Source organism: Panthera onca, chromosome C1, assembly GCF_046562875.1.
Source record: "Panthera onca isolate mPanOnc1 chromosome C1, mPanOnc1 haplotype 2, whole genome shotgun sequence".
In the NCBI taxonomy this organism is placed as follows: domain Eukaryota; kingdom Metazoa; phylum Chordata; class Mammalia; order Carnivora; family Felidae; genus Panthera; species Panthera onca.
In genome coordinates, this window is record NC_138346.1 from 81,912,503 (window position 1) to 81,931,646 (window position 19,144).

Here is a 19,144-nt window from a genome sequence, read left to right on the forward strand (position 1 = left end):
ACGGAGTAAGCCACTGTTGCTGTTCTAACAAGACTATGAAAAACTCAGAAAAACTTCTCCAGGTTTTAGTGTAAGTTCTTGGAGAAATGGGACCAAGATTTACACTTCTTAGTGACAGCCAGCGTGGTCTCTAACATGGGGTACTCCTGCGTCTGCCTGTCTCCAGCCTCAGCTCCTCTCTCCCCTCAGCCACGCCCTGTACTTCTATTGTACTGAACTTCTCCTGACTGCCCGGACAGGCCAGGCCTTTCTTCATCTGTCACCGCCTGTGGGAGAAACCACTGACTGACGGCCTGACGAACAGCCTGGTAGGCAGTCTCGCTTCTTTCCTGGCCAACCGAGCTCCAGCTTTGTTCAGACAGGGGCATCAATGTGCTCAGGGAAGCCGAGACCCTCTCTCAGCTGCAGAAGATGGCTTGGACAACACAATCACAGCCCGCTTTCTTCTCCTTTATCAGTGACCGATTCAGGGTGGGCATGTGACCCTTCTGCCTAATGCCATAGGGAGCTTCTGGCAAATTTCATCCTTTGTTATCTAGAGAAACACTGAGAAGCAAGCCCTCCCTTTCTGCTTGGGATGTTATCACCTGAAGCCGTGACGCAGCTGCAGTCAACCTGTGGCAGAGCAGGGAAAACTGAGAGAATCCAGCCTGGAGCCGTGACCGCTTGAACCTCCTACCTCCATACTTCTTAAGTGACACAGTTAAGTAACTCACCTAACGGTGTTATTTACAACAGCAAGCACTGACATCCCACCACGTGGCCTGGGAAGCCCCTCAGGCTTTTTCTCCTAGAGTAGCCCTGCCATCTCCCATTTAGAGCTCAACTACAGTTTCCTCGGGAAGTCTTCACGACATCCCCAGACAGTTAAACAGTTCCAGGCACTGTCATCTCCGCATCTGCTTTCTGTGAGCTTCTCAAGAGCAAGCATTTTCACCCTTGGCAGAGGCCCTGGGATACTGTAATTAAGTCTCAGTTTGGGCTTAGCACGAGCGACTCCATTTTGGGTCTGTTGAATGAATGAACAGCAAAACAATGAATGAAAAGACGAACACACAGGATGCCTTCCATGCCTTAGATGAAGACAATGACTGACAGACTGAATACGGCACCCAGGCTGTCTACACTCTACTATGGACTTCGTTTCGGTGGTCGTGAGCAAAGGCAGAGACAGTGCAATCAATGGACATGTCCTATTTTCATCTGCCCACTGGGAACTGCCCCTCCTCAATCTCCAACAGCTGAATTGGAGCTGAACTAATGCCCCAGGCACTGGTGGCACCAGGGTGAAGTATCCACTCCTATCATGGAAACCCACTCCCTATCCACCAAGATGGCTTGGCCTGGCTTTGGTCTAGTTTATCAGTAAGATTTGCTATAAGGATAAAGGAGCTGCAAGAAGAGAAAGACTCTCTCCACCCCCACCTCACCCACCCCCTCTCTCTGAAGAAGCAGATAAACCTGCAGGTGCCAGTGCTATTTGTCACGCCATACCAAAAACCTGTCAACACAGAGGGTGAAAAGAGCCAAGATATGTATGAGAGAGAATGAGTCCTGCAGCCTTATCTGAGCCCCTGGATATAGCTATGCCTGAAGCTAGAGCCCTCAGCCTATGTCATTCATGTAACCCAATCAGTTTCTGTACTGCATCAGGCAATATTAAGTGCCTGTGTCCTGGCACCTCTCCTGCCTCTAGGATGGTATCAGGAAGTAAGACTGTGAGGAGGCAGCCTAGCAATGAACAAATCAAGAGTGGGAAAAAAAAAGGGACCCCCAAAACACACACACCACCACCACCATCAGGGTTTCCCCCTACAAAAGGGTAATCTGAGCCTCCTGGATCTCCCTTCTGCTCAGAAATGTGTGGCGACCTCTGGGAGGCATAAAGTGTTACATTATCACATAGGGGGGAAAAACGGAGAGAACTTCCAGCAAGCTTTGTGCCATGGACTTGATGAATATCACATAACTTAAGGCTATTTTAATGATTATAATACCCGTTTTGCCTTTGAGGAAACGGAGACTCAATCAGCCAAGTTAAGTAAGTTGCTCAAGGCCACACAGCTAGCAACCAGAATTTAAACAGCACTCTAGTCCTTTCCCCCTCTCCCTCGGCTGGCCGGGCCGCCCATTCACCCGTTAACCCCCAGGCACAACGCCCCCAGGCACAAAGCCCTGCAGCCTCCCAACCTCAGGCCCCTGAGTCAGAGCTGCCGCGCACACTCAGCCATTCGGAAGCCGCGGGTAAAGAACTAACCCCTGTGCATGTGTCGCTTATTCACCAGCACCAGCAAAAGTACGAGTCGGGCAGACAGCAGCGGCGCCGCAGAGGGAGAGGCGGGAGTTCTCTCGGCTCCTGCGCGGCGCGAACCCCCGCCCCAGCCCCGCGCTCTCAACGGCAGCCCCGTCGCGCAGCCTCTCCTCTCCCCACCAGCGCCACGCAAGCGGTGCTCGGCGGCGCCCTGCCACTCAGGAGACCCTCGCGGGCCCCCCTGCCCCCGCCCCCCGTCCAGTCCAGATGTTCCCAGCTGTTCGCCTCCAGGCGACTTCGGGACCCCCGCCCTCCACTGCTCCGCGGGCCCTGCACAACCCGCCGCAGCCGCGCCGCGCGGCTCACCTGCCTGCCCCCCCGCCCCCGGCCGACCACCGCCCCCAGCTGGCCGCGCCCGCCCCGCTCACCTGCGCGGCCCGCGCCCGCCGGGCCTCTCCGCGCCCCAGCCCGGCTCCCGGCCCCGGCTCCGAGCGCGCCCGCCGGGGGCCCGCGTTGGCTGCGGCCGCGCGGGGCGGGGCGGGGCGCGGCTCCTCCCCGCCCGAGCCACCTGGGGCGCCCGCGAGGGGACCCGGCCCGGACAGGTGGGCCCCGCCCGCAAGCGAGCCGCCCGGAGCTCCGGCTCCTTTGGGAACCTCAGGGATCTTTTGATGGGGTCGGTCAGTGCCTGGGAGGCACGGCCTGGTCCCATCCTGGCCGGCGCGGTAGATGGGCCACAGAGCGTGACCCGACCGACCGACCGACCGACCAAGCCAGCGCCAAGAATGGAAGCCAACCCCTTTCTTTGTGGGATGCATAAATCGAGAACCCAGAACTGAGACCTATGGGGTAAAAATGATTGGGCCAAGGGCACAATGAGTTCAGAACTGGAAGAACTCTAGCTTTTTCTGACCATCCCTCATTTAAGCCATCCCCGCCTCACCCACGTGGGTTCAGATGGGCCCCAAAGCCTTTTGTAGAATAGCATTAAGCTATAAATAAGATCATTTCAGATCGTGATGTTCCCCCCCACCTCCACCTCTAGACTGTAAGCCCCAAAAGGGGAGGAACCTCCTCTGTACGCTGTTAAATAACCAGAGCCTTGAACGATGCGTGTGCTCACTTAATTTCTGGTGCACAAATGAGGTGTGGCCCAGTCTTCTGAGTCCAGCCTTCTGATGGTCTCTCCAAGCCAGAATTGTTCCAGCATCTCTCCCGCTTTACCAGCAAGAACCCAGAGTCAAGAGGCTAGGTTTCCAAGCCACCCATCCTGTCTGTACCGCTTACCACCCTCTGGTTGCCTGTCAGGCTTGTGGGAAGTCGACACCCCCTGGACATCTTCATAAGCTGTCAAGCAAATCTTTAACTTCCGAAGATGTCACAGGCAGGGGTACTCAGAAATACGATGCTCTCCTGCCAGCCTTGCACTTGTGGAAACAGCCCAGAGTTTGTGTGACTGACCCCGGATCCCACAGCTAGTAGCTGAGCCAAGCGTGGGGCATTCGGGGTGCTGGTGAGTCCTGTAGCCAGGAAGCCTTGACTGGGGATAGAGCTTCTACAGAAATGGGACTTGGGGTTGGTCCTCTGCTGAAATCTCTAATCCGTGCTCTTTCCAGGCCTCTTAGAGCTCATGACCTGACCCACTTACTCTCACTGAAGCCCTGACATTTAAAAAAAAGGGGGGCGGGGGGGCATCTGGCTGGCTCAGTGGGTAGAGTATGCAACTCTTAATCTCAGGATTGTGAGTTCGAACCCCAAGTTGGGTGTAGAGGTTACATAAAAAAATTAGATAAAATAAAATCCATGAAAAAACATGTGTCAAAATAGGACACAAAGAGTGTGGTGTATTTTTTCCATTGAGCAAATGAATGACCTTAACACACACATACACACACACAAACACACACAATGCTGTGTGATGCTGCTATTCATATGTTAATTTGCAGACTCATTAAAGAAATCCATTCTAAGCCCACTATAGGAAACATTGTACAACTTTAAAGGTGCGTGGAGAACATTCCTACTAAGAACTATTTCAGTACACTTCTAGGACTATCTATTAAACCTCAAAGGCCATAATTAGAGGCTGTCTGCCAAGGTGAGGCCAGGGCCAAGTGGCCTGCACCACTCCCACCCCCAACAATAGGCTCAACATTCTTGGGGCCTGGACCGCCTCCCCCCCAAATCCTGCTTCATCGGTGAGTCTTGCACAGATGGGTGTTTAAGATGTGGTGTTGCCTGGTTGGTTGCTTCACACTGGGCAAGGCTGACCTGGTAAAAAGTTACAGAGAATGCCGCACCTAGGTGCGCCCTGTTCCAGCTGTACTCCCTGTATGGTGGGTGAGGAGGCTAATGTCCCAGGGTGGGGCTGTGGAGGGTCCTGCCGTTGGGATAGTCACTCGTACCAGCACGTGGGGCTGAGGTCAGGAGCCCCTCCAGGTCTCACCCACACAAAGTGGGCGGGGCCCTTCTGGTGTATTGGTTACAGTCAGTGGAGCATGTGATCTGTGCTGTGATTTAGGGTCCCCCCCACTATGTGTGTGATCTTGGCTGGGTCAACCTGAAGTGATGCCACCCAACTGGCCTGGGAATCATCATCAGGAAGGCACAAGTTCTGCCCTGGCGTCCATTCATTCTCTCTCTCTCTCTCTCTCTCCCCCCCTTCCCTCCCTCAGCCCCACTCCAGGCTTGCTGAGTAGCCCTGGGCATGTTCCCTAATTGTGCATTTCTCCCACTTGGAAAACCCGTAAGCATGAAATCAGACAAGATCTCTGCTTGAAGTTCTTCGCCAGAAAGGGATATCTGAAATATGCAGGTCTGATATGATTGTGAGCTTAAGTCAAATAAGGCACTTGAAGTGCACAGGGCCAGCACAAAGCACCTGCTCATGGCTCAGGCTGGCAGGGCAAAGAGAGCCAACTGATGTTTGATGGTATTAAAGTGCTGAAAATAGGATAAAACTATTGATAGACTTCTTAAGAATCTAGAATGAATTAATCCTTGCAAATGATCATGCGTGTTATTCTCCTGGTACCTAGGAAAACAACATTTGAACTAGGAAATCTTCAGGGTTTTTTTCTATCTCTAGTTCTCTGATTGTATAGTGGAAGAGAAATTATCCAAAGAATAACCAAAAAACTTTCTGAGCCTTGGGGTATAATTTACCTTTTTTTCCTACCTTTACACAAGATTCTATGTGTGTGTTAATACTGTACATCATTTTCTAAGCACATTTTTCAATATGTGTGGAAAGTGCCTAGGATAGTTCCTGGTACATAGTAGCTGCTCAGTTAATTGAAACTAATATGGGAGAGGTTTAGGGAACAGGTCAGCAATATTAGGGTCGAAAAGAGCCATGAATTCAGGTAGGCAAACCTGATAACCACTTTATTAGGCTCAGAATTTAAGTTCACTGGCTTTGGAATCAGAATGTTTGGGTTCAAATCCAGCTGCCTCTTAAGAAGATATGTTAATCTCTCTATGCCCCAGTTTACTCATCTATAAAATGAAGATAATACTAGTGTATCATAGGGGCTGGGAGGCATGCATAAAATTCAGTGAGTTGCCACTTTATGCCAGGCACACGGCTACGGGCTTAGATTCTCTTCTGAGAGCTAACTGCAGGGTATGAATTGTTAACCAAGGGTATGAATAGACCCTGGAACTGAATTCGGTATTCTGTGTCTACATACATTTTTCTTAAAGAGAGAATCCACAGCTGTCCTTAAATTTGCAAAGATGTTAGGGTCTCAGAACTGGTTAGGAATCACTGCCTTCCAGACTTAGCCAAGGGTCTTGAGGCCAGAAGACTTGTCAGAGATCCTGCAGGCCGCTGTTCCCAGACATCCTTCAGGAGGAAGGTCACTGGGGATGCCTGCTCAAGAGGCAGATCACTGCTCCTGAGAATTCTGATTCCGGAGAGATGAGTGGTGTTGAATAAGCACTCCAGGTGCTACTCACCTACAGGCAAGCCTAGGAAACGGATCTCATCCAACTTCTCATTTCTCAGGTGCAGAAGCAAGCCTGGGGAGAGGTTCAGTTTGGAACAGCTCCCGCCCCACATCCACCAAGAGGCGTCCCTCCCCTCTAAGCCATGCCCTCACCTCACCTGAACAAAGGAAGAGAAATGTTAACTCTCTCCACAACCCAGGTTCACATGAGTAGTGCTCTAAAAACAACAAAATGAGGCTTCTTTTTTTTTAAGTTATTTTATTTATTAATTTATTCATTCATTCACTTATTTAATTGAAGTATAGTTGACACACAATGTTACATTAGTTACTGGTGTATGACACAGTGATTCAACAAGTCAACATGTTCTGCTGTGCTCACAAGCGTAGCAAACATCTGTCACCATTTAACTACGACAATGCCATTGACTATATCCCCCAGGCTGTACATTATATCCCCATGACCTATTCATTCCATAACTAGAAACCTGTACCTCCCACTCACCTTCACCCATTTTGTTTGTTTGTTTGTTTGTTTGTTTTGAAAGAGAAAGAGAGAGAGAGCATGAGCAGGGGTGGGGGAGAGAGAGAGGGAAAATCTCACGCTGGATCAGCACTGTCAGCACGGAGCCTGATTTGGGGCTCAAACTCACCAACGGTGAGATCATGACCTGAGCCGAATTTAAGAGCTGCACGCTTAACCAATCAAGAGCCACCCAAGCTCCCCTCCCCTTCACCCATTTAGAAATCAGCCTTCCTTTTAGGGAAAAATAAAATGTGCAGCCACCTCTGTGTTAGCCCTTTAAATCTCAGAGAAACCCAGACCTTTCTTGCCCGGATTGCTACCTCACTCCGGGACCCACCCCCTCCACATACCCCACTGTATCCAGCTTTGCTATTTGAACAGCTGACGCTATTCAGCTCACACTTTCAAGTGACATCCTACAAAAATGTAGATCCTTTGTTCCACTTCCTAAAGCCACGGGCTAATTAGTCACTGAACAGGGAACTTCAGTCTGGTGCCATTTAGTTGTGTGAGGCCCGCAGCGGGAAACACTTCTTTCCTGGCGGATCTTGGCAAGAAATGAGTCTGAACCAAGAACAGAACAGGTAGCAGCTGCAGCAAGAACGGCTATCAGAGTTACGCTTCGGGGACACCCAAAAATGTCAACGCAAGAATTATCTGACAAAATCCAGAACCTTTGCTTTTTGTCTGGTGAAATTCTCTCCACGCTTACCAAGGGCAGCCAAGGATACATAGGTTTCTTTGGGTTTTGGAAGTCCACCAATCACAGAATCCTAAAGCAGCAGAAAGTTGAAATAACCTCTCCAAAGTGTGTTGGGCAGCGAGCAAAATTTCCAAGTGACACACCGTAGAGGCAGTATGTCCCTGAGAAAACTATTAAAAGATACAGGTGGCCCCTTCAGGCGAGTGCTTGGCCCTGAGGCTGGGCAGCGAATCAGCTTTTCCATATTTATTCCTCAGTATGCTGCCTTACGCTCTCAGGGACCACAGATCATCGTGAATTTGCCGGGCTGTCTAAAACACATCCTCTTAGGATTGCTTGCCCTCTTTCGCTTGGGTTTCGGAGCAAGCACTGAAACATGGACTACAAAGCTATGGGTCTGCTTACAAAACTGCTGGCTACAAAAATGTCCAAATGCCTTTGGTGGTGGGTTTCTAAACCCAGGAAAGAAGTTCTTGATTATTCCGAATTTAGTTCCTACTTTTGAAGGTAACACAAACATATGGATCATCTTTTTAATTTGCTGAAGGTCAATGAGGAAGTGAAATGCCAGTGTGGAGAAAACTCTTCGTGTAAAATCAGAGTTCTGTTACCGCTAACACACCAAGCAAAATCTTCCTCAGGACCTTTGCACTTACTGTCTCTTCTGCTTGGAACTGTCTCCAGATCTTTGCATGGCTGGCTCCTTCTGTCACTCACAGAGGCCCTCCCTGAGTACTTGGTTCCAAGGAGACCAAGCCACCTGCTACCACAGCAGCCTGTTTTACTTTCTTCATAGCACTTAAATGTATTCGATCATATTAGAAAGTAGTGTTCACTCGTTCGTCATTTGCCTGTAAGAGAATAAAGACTGTCGTGCCTTATTCACCACTTCTCTCCAGCTCTGAAAACAACGCTGTGTACAAAATAGGTGCTCAAATATTTCTGGAAAGAGTGAATGAATGCTAACATTTTGAGTTTATCACATAGAGATTTCAACCGTTCCTGTATGTTGCTCAGGTTCTGTGAATAAGCTCTGGTCTAAGAGTGAAACATGATTTCAGCCTCGTCTCTCTATGCTCCTTGGTAACCATGTAAACCTGATTAAGACTATGGACTCTAGGGGCACCTGAGTGGCTCAGTCAGTCAAGCATCTGACTCTTGATATCGGCTCAGGTCATAATCTCGCAGTTTGTGGGTTCAAGACCTTCATCACACTGTGCACTGACAGTGCTGAGCCTGCTTGGGATTCTCTCTCTCTCCTTGGGATTCTCTAAGCTCTCCCCAGCTCACACACTATCTCTCCACCACACCTCTCTAAAAAAAAAAAAAAAAAAATTAAGGGGCACCTGGGTGGGTCAGTCAATTAAGAGGCCGACTTCAGCTCAGGTCACGATCTCACGGTTTGTGGGTTTGAGCCCCGTGTCGGGCTCTGCCTGGAGCCTGTTTCGAATTCTGTGTCTTCCTCTCTCTGCCCCTCCCCCGCTTGCACTCTCTCTGTCTCTCAAAACTGAATAAACATTAAAAAATGATTAAGAATATGGACTGTACAGCCGGTTCCGCCGCTCCCTAGCTCTCCATACCTCAGTTTCTTTATCTGCATGTGGGGAAAATAACAGTGCCATTCTCATCCATCCCTTGTTAAGAGATTCCAGAATGCACATGAAAAACTAGCTATTATCATGAGCCATGCATGATATACTAAGCACTTCACTTCCCAGAGAGGCACTCGGTTATTCCAGAGAAGAGTGGGAGCTACAGGAACTCTGGACTATGAACTGCCAAGGTCCAGTCCTGATCGCCAGGTTCCTGGCACACAGTTCACATGTGTACAAAACACTTCCACGCGACTAACCGTCACGCAGTGCTTGACCCAGGGACGTCAGAGAGGCGCCCACCGCCATCAGTTACCGTCACCAGCCTCTGTCTTTGCAGGCCGAGGGTTGGTGCAGCGGAGTGAAGTGTGGCTGGAGTGAGGAGCTCTGGGCTCCGGCTGTCCGTGTGTGACGTGAGGGGAGTGTTTACCCTTGCTGGGTGGAAACAGATGATTTCTAATGTGCCTCCGTAGCCTTCTTTTCTACTCCAAGTATTGGTGATGTACACTTTATTTCTTCCAAGAACTCCCCACTTTATTGGCTTAATATAGTAAAGTGAAAACCACTTTAAAAGACACTATTTACTTACAAGTCATAGGGGAAATTAGGAATGAGAAAATTGAGATGGGCAAACAGAGGAGACTGTAATAGAAGGAATCTGAGCTCGAGAGCCAAGACCAGCCATGTGACCTTGGACAGGTTAGTTCACCTGTCTGGATTTGTTTTCTCTTGGGTTTATGGCTGAAAGAAGACAAGTAGAAAGCGGAGGTCACGGTGGTAAGTCATCTGTTTATGAGCAGCAGGCCCACGCAGAAAGGACAGAAGAGCTTGCCCCGCACAGTGAGTACCTGCCTCCAGCGTGGTGCCAGGAGGAGAGCTTTCAGATACCAGGCTCTTTGCAGCAGAAGCAGCAGAGAGCTTGTTTCCAGATGCTGCCAGCAGCTGAGTAGGATTTTGTGTCCCGGCTTTGGCTAAGTGACTCCGTGAGTGCCTCTCATCTCGCTTTGGGGAACTTGTTAAGCTCCTATGAAATGCTGCTGGGACGTAGACCCTCCGAAGTAGCTGTGATTTCTGAGATGCAGAATGGACTTGATGCATGAGGTGTCAGGACCTTGAGTGCAGCTGAGCCCTGATACAAACAGCCACCAGGCACAGAGATGGGACACCAGGCACAGAGGTGGACACCAGGCAGAGAGATAATGGACACCAGGCACAGAGATGATGGACACCAGGTGCAGAGATGAACACCAGGCACAAAAATGGGACACCAGCCCCAAACCCTCCTCACTGCAGGTTGAGGATATTCTTACCCTGTGAAACAGCCTAAGAGCAGCTTTTCCCCAAAAGGAAGGATGGGGAGGTGTGGGAAAGGAAGAACCCTAAACAGAGAGCTACAATGAGATTTGATCTCACTGGGTGGAATCAGACAATTCCCAGGGTCTCCCATACTCTTCTCTGCTATGTATCAGGGGTGATAGGTAATGGCATCATCGGGGTCCAAGGTGCAAATACCTTCTCCTAGGAAGCTTTTTACAATAACTGCTAAAAACAATACAACAGGCCCCAAAAGGAGTCACTTGTGCTAAGCCCAAACCGTCACTCAGTTTCAGCTCTTCCAGAAATGCAATCTTAAACCAGTCAACCAGGAATCACCTGGTCAGCACTAGTTAGGTAATCTGCCTGAGGGACCCCCGCCATCCTCTAAAGGAAAGTGACCTTGCCACAACTACTCTGCCCTTTTTTTTTCTTTTTCTTTTTTTTTTTTTTCCCCTTTGTTCCCACTCCCTTCTGCCTGTAAGTCTTTCATTCTGTACTGCTCCTCGGAGCTCCTTTCTATCTGCTAGATTCATGCTGCCCAGTTCATGAATCATTGCATAAGGCCAGTAAGATCTTTAAAATGTACTCAGTTGAATTTTGTCTTTTAACATAACAATCTCTTATGTTTAAGTGGCACTTTGATAGAATGCTGGCACACAATTTCTCATCTGATCCTCCAACCAATAGTGAAGGGTAGAGAGTGGTGGACCAGAAATCTCCTAATCCAGGTATGGAGACGAAGCCATTGAGACGCTGTACAGCCAAACAGCTTGATCATAATCCCACAGTTGGTCAGTATGAAGTCGAGTTGGATCCAGGTCCCAAGTCCATCATTATTCCTATTTTGGAATTAACTCAGCGGTGCTATAGTGGAGAGCCGGTGCTCCAGGGGTATTTTACTGTTGCGTGCATGTCCCAGAAGGGGGCACTGCAGGGCAGCAGAGAAGCCAGGCTAGTGCTTGGGGTCTGCAGGCCAGCAGCCACGATGGCACTGGCTGAAGGAGGTAGCTGCCCAAGACCTAGACAAATCTGCCATCAGCCTGTCCTTCTCAACTCTGTAGTAGCCCATCAGAAGCACCCTCAGACAGGAGAGGCAGAGGTAAAGGGAGTCTGTGGTAAAGCAGGGTGAGGGGTGCTCACAAGGACCCCGCTTGTGCTTTCCTGCCCCTTTCCTGCAGTCGGACTTGCATATGCCTGCGTGGTATGGTTGGCATGTTTACTTTTTTGAAACCTAAAGCACTAAAATGAGGCTCTATTAATCATCCTGACAAGGCTGGAGGTGAGGTAGGGGTAGCTACTATCAACAGGGCTCCCTGAGCAGCCTCCTCCAAGGCCTCACATAGACCTGGGGGGTGGGGGGGAGGGGACCCCACCAGTGCCCCTCAGACCTCCCGTTCCAGCTGGCCCAGATGGGGCAAGAGAGCCCTGCTTTCACTTGGAGCTTAAACAGCAGAGGACATAGGCTATATATTTTAAAATGCAACCAGAGATAATTAATGTCCTAAAGAGGAAAAAAAAGTCAACACGAGTGAAGTTAAATTCTTAAGGCAAATAGTACGAAACTGACAGGAGTGACTGTAGCTTCTGAGTGTCTGTTACACAGAAAAAGAGTCTGACAATTGCAGTGGCTGCAGACTTCCTTTAGAAGGTGTATTAGCAGGCACTCCTGCTGTGGGGCATCCGCTTTCATTATTATTTTGATGATTCTTTACTAGATGCATTTGATTGCTTAATGTAATTCAACTAACAAGGAATTCTCAGATTCCTCTGAAAGGAGAAAACACAGAAACGCAAAGTAATGCAAAGGTATAAAACTTTGTATAAATTGTTTACAAAAGGGTTTTTGAGGCTGGTTGCTGGTTATCACCACCACCCCGCCCTCCCCCCCCCCGCCCCCCTCCCGACGCAGCCCACACCACACCGAGCACTGTTATGGGAGATATTTGCCAGCTCTTGAGAACACAAACCTTGGGACCAGACTGCTTGGGTTTCAAACCTGACTCCTCCTCCCAGCTGTGAGACCTTGGGCAAGTTACCAAACCTCTCTGGTGCCTGTTTCCTCCCCACTAATGTGGAGATAATGGTGCCTACCTCATGGGGTTATTCGGAGGATTAGTTGGATTCATACATGCAAAGCACTTAAAACGGTATCTGGCACACAGCCAGAATCATCTCTCCAAATTAACTGATTGCTTACCACAGCTCTCTGGGCATTTTGAGGTTCTGATGCGGTTAACACGTCATCTGAGGCAAGTTTGCCAATTTCCCTAGTTTCATGTATATGTTTTGAAGGAGTAAAGTATCATTTTAGGTAAATTTTCTTTGAAGAGCTATCCTATGAGAATCATTTGCAGTATGGTCATAGGGAGGGGTGAGAGTTTGGAGGGTGCCAGACAGGGAGGACTCCCAAACAGAGCGGTTGGCACTGAGGAGGCAAAGCAGATGGAGAATTCCAGCCTTTGCCATCCACAGTGTTATAAGTGGAAAGATCCGTGGGGATACCTGGAAGTCTTTTACTATTTTGAGCCCGACTAACCACACAGAAATTGATGTGTTCTTTGCAGATTGGATGAAGAACCACCAAACGCCAAAGGGAAAGTAAAAACCCCATGGCAGGATGCCTTTTGTCAAGTGAGCCCACATTCTTATTTGATGCGTCACCTGAGAAATGCCTCCTACTTCTCTTCAATTTATTATGTACATAAGACAAATCACAAGATGTAACCTGTCACAAATGCCAGAATTAAAGCTGCCAATACACACGTCACCAGTAATTGCCTTTGCAGCTTATAGCTCAGTTCCACATTCTCTCACAGACACTGCAGCTCTGAATGTACTTCCAAGTCCTAGCTGGAGCACCATTCAGAGCTCCAGGGAACCGGAAACCTGGAGAACAACTTGCAGGGTCGGGGGGGGGGGGGGGGGGGGGGGGGGGGGCTGGTCAATGCAGCCCTCCTGTGTTGCAGAACCCCTGCTTTCAGGGACCTGTGGGGTCATTTCCCACTCATCCTGCAATTTGCTTTGTAATTGAGTTCTTTCAGAGGACTGTTTTTCCACCTCAAATACGCAGGCTTCAGCCTAAATATGATCCACGTGTAAAGTTTTACTATATAAGTCACCTTTAATGATCTGCTATCTAGAAACTGCCGCTTGCAAGTTCTCGGGAGAATAACAATTTCAAGAAAGATGGATAAGACATCATAAAAGCACATCATCAGAAGCAGTGCCCTCAATCCCACTTAGAAATGTTGATTTGGCATCCATCCTTTCCATTTTAACTGATTAAAGCAGTTTACTGTCTGGCTCTCATGCAACATTAACCAAACCAAGAATGAGAAGGAGGGTATTTTACATACACAGTGCCTGCAGGGCCACAGGATTCCAGTGACCTGAGGTATAGAAGGCTCCTTGCTGAAAGCAGATGAAATCATCCTGCATTCTGCCTTTCGTTATTCTCCAAAGGCATCACAGTCCGGAGTCCTTTCATAAGCTCTCAGACCTATACATTAATACTAATATTCAGGTTAAACAGGAACACAGACACACCAACCTTTCTCAAAAGATGCCAATAATCTTTCAATATACACAGGGCTCCACTGCATTAAAGAATACCAATGTGCTAACATATTGTTAGAGTAAGTGCCTTATTGGGCAAGAACAAATTCAGAAATCCAGCTATGACACTGGTCTATTGAGCTGTAACTCAATCTTACCTTAAAAAAAGTTTAAGATACTTATTTATATCAGTTGCCATCTTTTCACCGCTTAAGGAACAAATGCCAGGTTTTCTTGGTTCCTTGATAAAAAATAAAAATGGGGGGGCGCCTGGGTGAGCGACCGACTTCAGCTCAGGTCATGATCTTGCAGTTTGTGGGTTCGAGCTCTGTGTCGGGCTCTGTGCTGACAGCTCAGAGCCTGGAGCCTGCTTCGGATTCTGTGTCTCCTTCTCTCTCTCAAAAATAAATAAATGTAAAATATAAAATAAAATAAATGAATAAATAAAATAGGTATTTGAGCAAAGTCAGAGGCAAAAACGTCAGTGCTGACTTTACTCATGCTTTGGGTCTGAGCGGCTGTTCGCTGAAATGTTCTTTTGAGGCTAAAAAATGGTTCCTCCTAACACTGGCATTGAGGCCTTAGGTGAGAATACCTTTAGGACGACTCACAAAAGAAAAAAAACAGACCAGACAAAGTTTAACTCAATTTTATTTTCCACTTTTAGTATTTTTCAAATTATACAACATGCAGTCTGCCAGAGTATCCATACATCTTCATTTTAGAACCTGGAGGATAACCAAAGTTTTCCATGGGCCAGGGGAGGGTTACTTCCAGATCTTTTGTTACATGTACTATATTACAGCATCATCACTTGATATAAGCGGCCATTGTCCCCTTCAAACCACCAAAACAATTCTGTCCACAATTTTTTTTAATGAAAGCTACTGTACAGAGACATAAAGCCCAGAGAAAACACATCTGCAGTACACATTACATACGTACACACTAAACATGTACAATCCTACAGGATGCCCTATTCCCCTTGTATCTGCACACAATGAAAATTATTTAAAATTGGTACACGATATGTAAATGTGTAAGCAGACTTCATGGAGCAGTGCTTCTTTCAGCAGTGACCTGGCCCTTATTCAATACTTTTAAACAGTCTAAATTGTTAGTGTTAAATGAAACCATTTTAGGCTACGATGGTTCCTTTAGTTTACGCAAGCTACTCAGGGTGAGACAATGAAGTGAAATCCTCCCCCAGCTCCCTTCCAGGGAAAAACTTCCCTAATAACGTCATGTAGCCAGACTCTCAATGTCTCCTGCCCTGCTAAAAAAAAATACACTTCAAAGAGGGGACTGTCAAGACTTTTATTTGCTTTCAGTTATTCCTCTAGGAAAAGAGAACTGATAATTCTCCCATGAATCTTGGGGATGGCTTGGTCTGGCCTTGGACAGAAATGTCCCTTCTTCATGTGAAATTAGGGCATCACAAAGTCACTAGATGCTACGTTCCAGACAAACATTTTTCTTCATTTATCCCAATATTACTATGAATTCTAATTTTTTATAATCATGGTACTATTTCCTTTAAAAGTCTGAATCCACATTTACTCTCCCTACTACCTGCCATTCAAACAAACCAACCGTACAGCTTTTGAAGAGATGAGGCATTTGTACAGAATTGTCTAGTAAACGATCAAAACACATTTGGCATTAATATATTTTAGTCTCCACCTATAAATCTTTTGAAGTCTTAAAAGCACTTTATGAATTGATAATACAGTCAATGAAGGAACATACTATGTTACAAAAATGCAATTGGTAAGTTAAATGCAACCACAAATCTTGATATCCCAACCAACATTTCTCTAATTTAACAATCCACCATCCTGCAGGTAGAGATTATTTGTATAAACCATCTGGTTTATACAAATGGTTTATAGCATCAAAAAGTAAACTTTCAAGAAGTAGCATGAAATATAAAATTATTCACAGAGGAGAAACACACACATTCTCTCTCTCTCTCTCTCTAGCAAAAAGCAGCATACAACCAAAAATATAATCATAGGTGTAGCCATTCAGAAGTGTGGTTTTTATATTTAGAGTACAAATGGAAAGGAGTAATAACCTTAAAAACCAAGGAAAATAGCATCAATGTGGCTTTTTAAAAAAGTGGCCTACAGAGAATATGGTCCTGATATTAGTTTATTATACCAAGTGATATTTAGGGATCCACTTGAATATACTGTATTCCCCGATAATCTGCCTATCTTTTAGTCACAGTGTGGGAAAGTTAGCTTAGAGGTCCATAAAGATTGAAGCTAGGTGAACTGACTGGCTGATCAGCAAGTAGCAGAATTATCTTTAAGAGACATCAAAGCCAACTTTCTCTGTGAATAAAAGTGGTGTGAATTTTGTCAATCCCTTGTGGAGATCAAGAAATATGGAACTACAAGTGAAACACGTAGCTCTTTTTGAAACACGCAAGGACCAAGCGATTCTTGAGAAATAGAAAAGGGGTAACCACAGAAAAGTTACTTTGGAAAGAATCTAAAATAATCTATTAACAAGAGAGCCCCCAGAAAGAATTACTGACCTTTGTCCAATTTCCAAACATAAAGTAATACAGTTGCATGATAGTTGAGTAGGGCCACTCAACTACTAATTGGCAATCCTCTCCAAGACCAATGCTTCAGCCTCTAAAATCAGAGCCAAACATATTAACAGCAAGATTATAATCTATGGCATATGTTATTACCTGATAAGGTTTGCAAATCCTGCCCTACAAAGCCCCTTCTATCAGACTGTAAATAGCCATTGAGTATGTATAGCAGGCAAGTTACTGGCAATATAAGAAAATCAAAAGAAGAATTTTTAAAATGTAAATGAATGCAAAATTGTCATTTTTATGAAATAAATACTTCAGTAGAATTTGTCTTCTTCTTTCTCCTTAGTTCCCCCCCCCCCCCAAAAAAAACCAAAACACATAAACAAAGTGCAACATTTAACAAATAAATTAAGTCAAAGCAGCTTTGCTGTGTTAGGGAAATTTTACACAAGAAAAGTCTGGAAATTAATTCACAGTCCTCAGTGCTTTACACACACACACACACACACACACACACACACACACACACTTCAACTACGACTCACACAGCAAAGAGAAAACTCCATGTCTACCCGGCCTACATTTCATTCCTGTGGTGACAGCAGCAGGGACAGTGCCAGCTTCCTCATCGTGGGCAGGCACAGAGATAGGATGGATGCTTTCACTGAGATTAGTCTGGTCGTCACTGACTTACCCTCCAATTTGTCAAAACTAGTAGCAGCACACAAGACCAAGTTAATTGAAGCTTTGTCAGCTTCCCTGAAGACTTTACTACTTGGAAATCAATCATTCTAAAATCCACAACTGGAAGTAAGAGTTGATTCACCTTTAAATTCATGTGTTAAATAAACCAATAGTTAAATGTAAAAAAAAAAAAAAATCCATCCATACCGAGTTCTTCTAATTCTGCTTAAGAAGATGAACTCTATCAATTTGAAGCCACAGAACAAACTCAAAAAAACAATCAGCAATGAAGGGTTAACATAACAACTTACAGCAACTTATTCACAGGCACAAATATTTGTCAATTACTCCCCTGCCGGAGGGCTTCCTTTTTCAACTGTGGGAATGAATGATCCTGGATTTCATCAGCAGTACCCCCTCAAGGCTTAAGATGGTTCCCTACAGGAAGAAGCCATCCCCAATGCGAGCTCCAGTAGGGTTAGGGAGGAGGAAGTGAGGAGGGGGCCACCCCATTTCCAATCACCCAACTTTGCAGCATTTTCAACACTCCTGAAGAAAGGATGTTCAAAGTGGGCTGGCTGAGACTAGTCGCTGCACGTTCACTAGCAAGCAGCTCAGGTGAATTTTATGACTTTTCACATTTACATAGATGTGTTTGAATGAACAAATTCTACATTGCTACTGTCAGATTGTTTTTCTGCCTTGAAGAAATTTGTTTTGCATTTTAACAGGTGCCCTACTGAAAGTGTATTTCACAGATCCAAAGATGTGACCGGGATATTCAAAATGCTTCTTTGGGGTAATTTGTTTCGGAAAAGTGTTCAGAATGAAAATTTGAACCTGATAGCAGCACTTTTTTTGTTGTTGTTCCCTAAAAATATAAAGTAATATGTTTATTTTACAGGAGACCAGACAGGTGCAGTGGAGCGTGATTCCCCGCCTCCAGGGCACTTGGATGTTCCCCCCAGGGAATGGCATGGAGGGCGTTTGCTGGGACTGTGCACTATGGAGAGAGGAGGCTCCAGGGACTGCCCAGAGACCACCCAGCACCCCGAAGCCGAGTCCTGGCAATGGTTCCCAGGGGTAAGTGGATCTTCTGTTAGTGTCCCCTTCAGATTTCTCAGGAAAAGTCCAAGCACACACCTCTACACACAGAAATTCTACACAGCTCAAATATCTGAAACTGGTGTACTGCAGATGGCTGGGGTTAACAAATGTAAAAGAAAATGGAAATTTTGTGTAGGAGGGAAAAAAAATATATAGGAATTGGTGATTAATGTAGTCCTTGACATGCTGCGTGGAGAGCCGTATCTGTTGAAAAAGAACAAGAGAGAGAACATAGGCGTTAGGGAACACAGTGGAAATACACTCCTCAAAAAATGTTTTCATATTTAGAATATTTAGAGTATTTAGATATTTAGATGAATATTCTAGATATTCAGACCTGAGCTGTCCAATATAAATACCATGTGAGCCACATATTTAATTTTAAATTTTCAAGTGGCTCCATTAAAAAGCGGGAAGAAAGAAGTCAAATGAGTTTTAATAATATAGTTCATTTAACCCAATAAATTCAATACATTGTCATTTCAACGTGTAATCATTATTACAGGTTGAGCTATCTTACATTACAATATCACTATTGAGATACTTCAATTTTTTTCCCACAGTGTTTGCAATGTGGTGTATATTTTACGTTTTGACCACATCTCAGTTTGGACTTGGCCACATTTCAAGTCTCGGTGGCCACATGTGGCTAGTGGCTAGTGTATCAGACAGCACAGCTCCTATTTACTGCTTTTGATTTAAGCATTTAGCCCTGACCACAGTCTCTTCCAAAAGTCCCGTATCTATTGACACTGGTGATAGAGGAACGGAATGCATTTTCTCATTCCTAAGGAGTACTCGAACACCTTTGCACTTGCCAGCACTTGGGATTTTGAGGCAGCTCAGACATGACCCCTAACCCAGGCTCTCTCAAGAAACAGATTCCCAGTCCCGGCTGAAAGGTA

At 46.2% G+C, this 19,144-nt stretch overlaps 2 protein-coding genes across 4 annotated transcripts in view; both read right to left on the reverse strand.

Annotated features, from left to right (window-relative positions):
* The window catches only part of LYPD6B (LY6/PLAUR domain containing 6B), a 174,102-nt gene extending 171,297 nt beyond the window's left edge, over window positions 1-2,805 (reverse strand). For 2 of the 3 annotated variants that reach the window (XM_060626454.3, XM_060626447.3), the window contains exon 1: window positions 2,680-2,805. The gene's annotated coding sequence lies outside the window, so the exon portion shown is untranslated. Of the gene's footprint in view, window positions 1-2,257; window positions 2,375-2,679 lie in introns of those variants that run through there. The other variant, XM_060626449.3, reaches the window with a different exon arrangement.
* An 11,720-nt stretch (window positions 2,806-14,525) lies between these two features.
* KIF5C (kinesin family member 5C) overlaps window positions 14,526-19,144 on the reverse strand; it is a 164,598-nt gene continuing 159,979 nt past the window's right edge. Inside the window, exon 26 of the mRNA XM_060626442.3 lies at window positions 14,526-18,443. The gene's annotated coding sequence lies outside the window, so the exon portion shown is untranslated. The remainder of the gene's footprint in view (window positions 18,444-19,144) is intronic.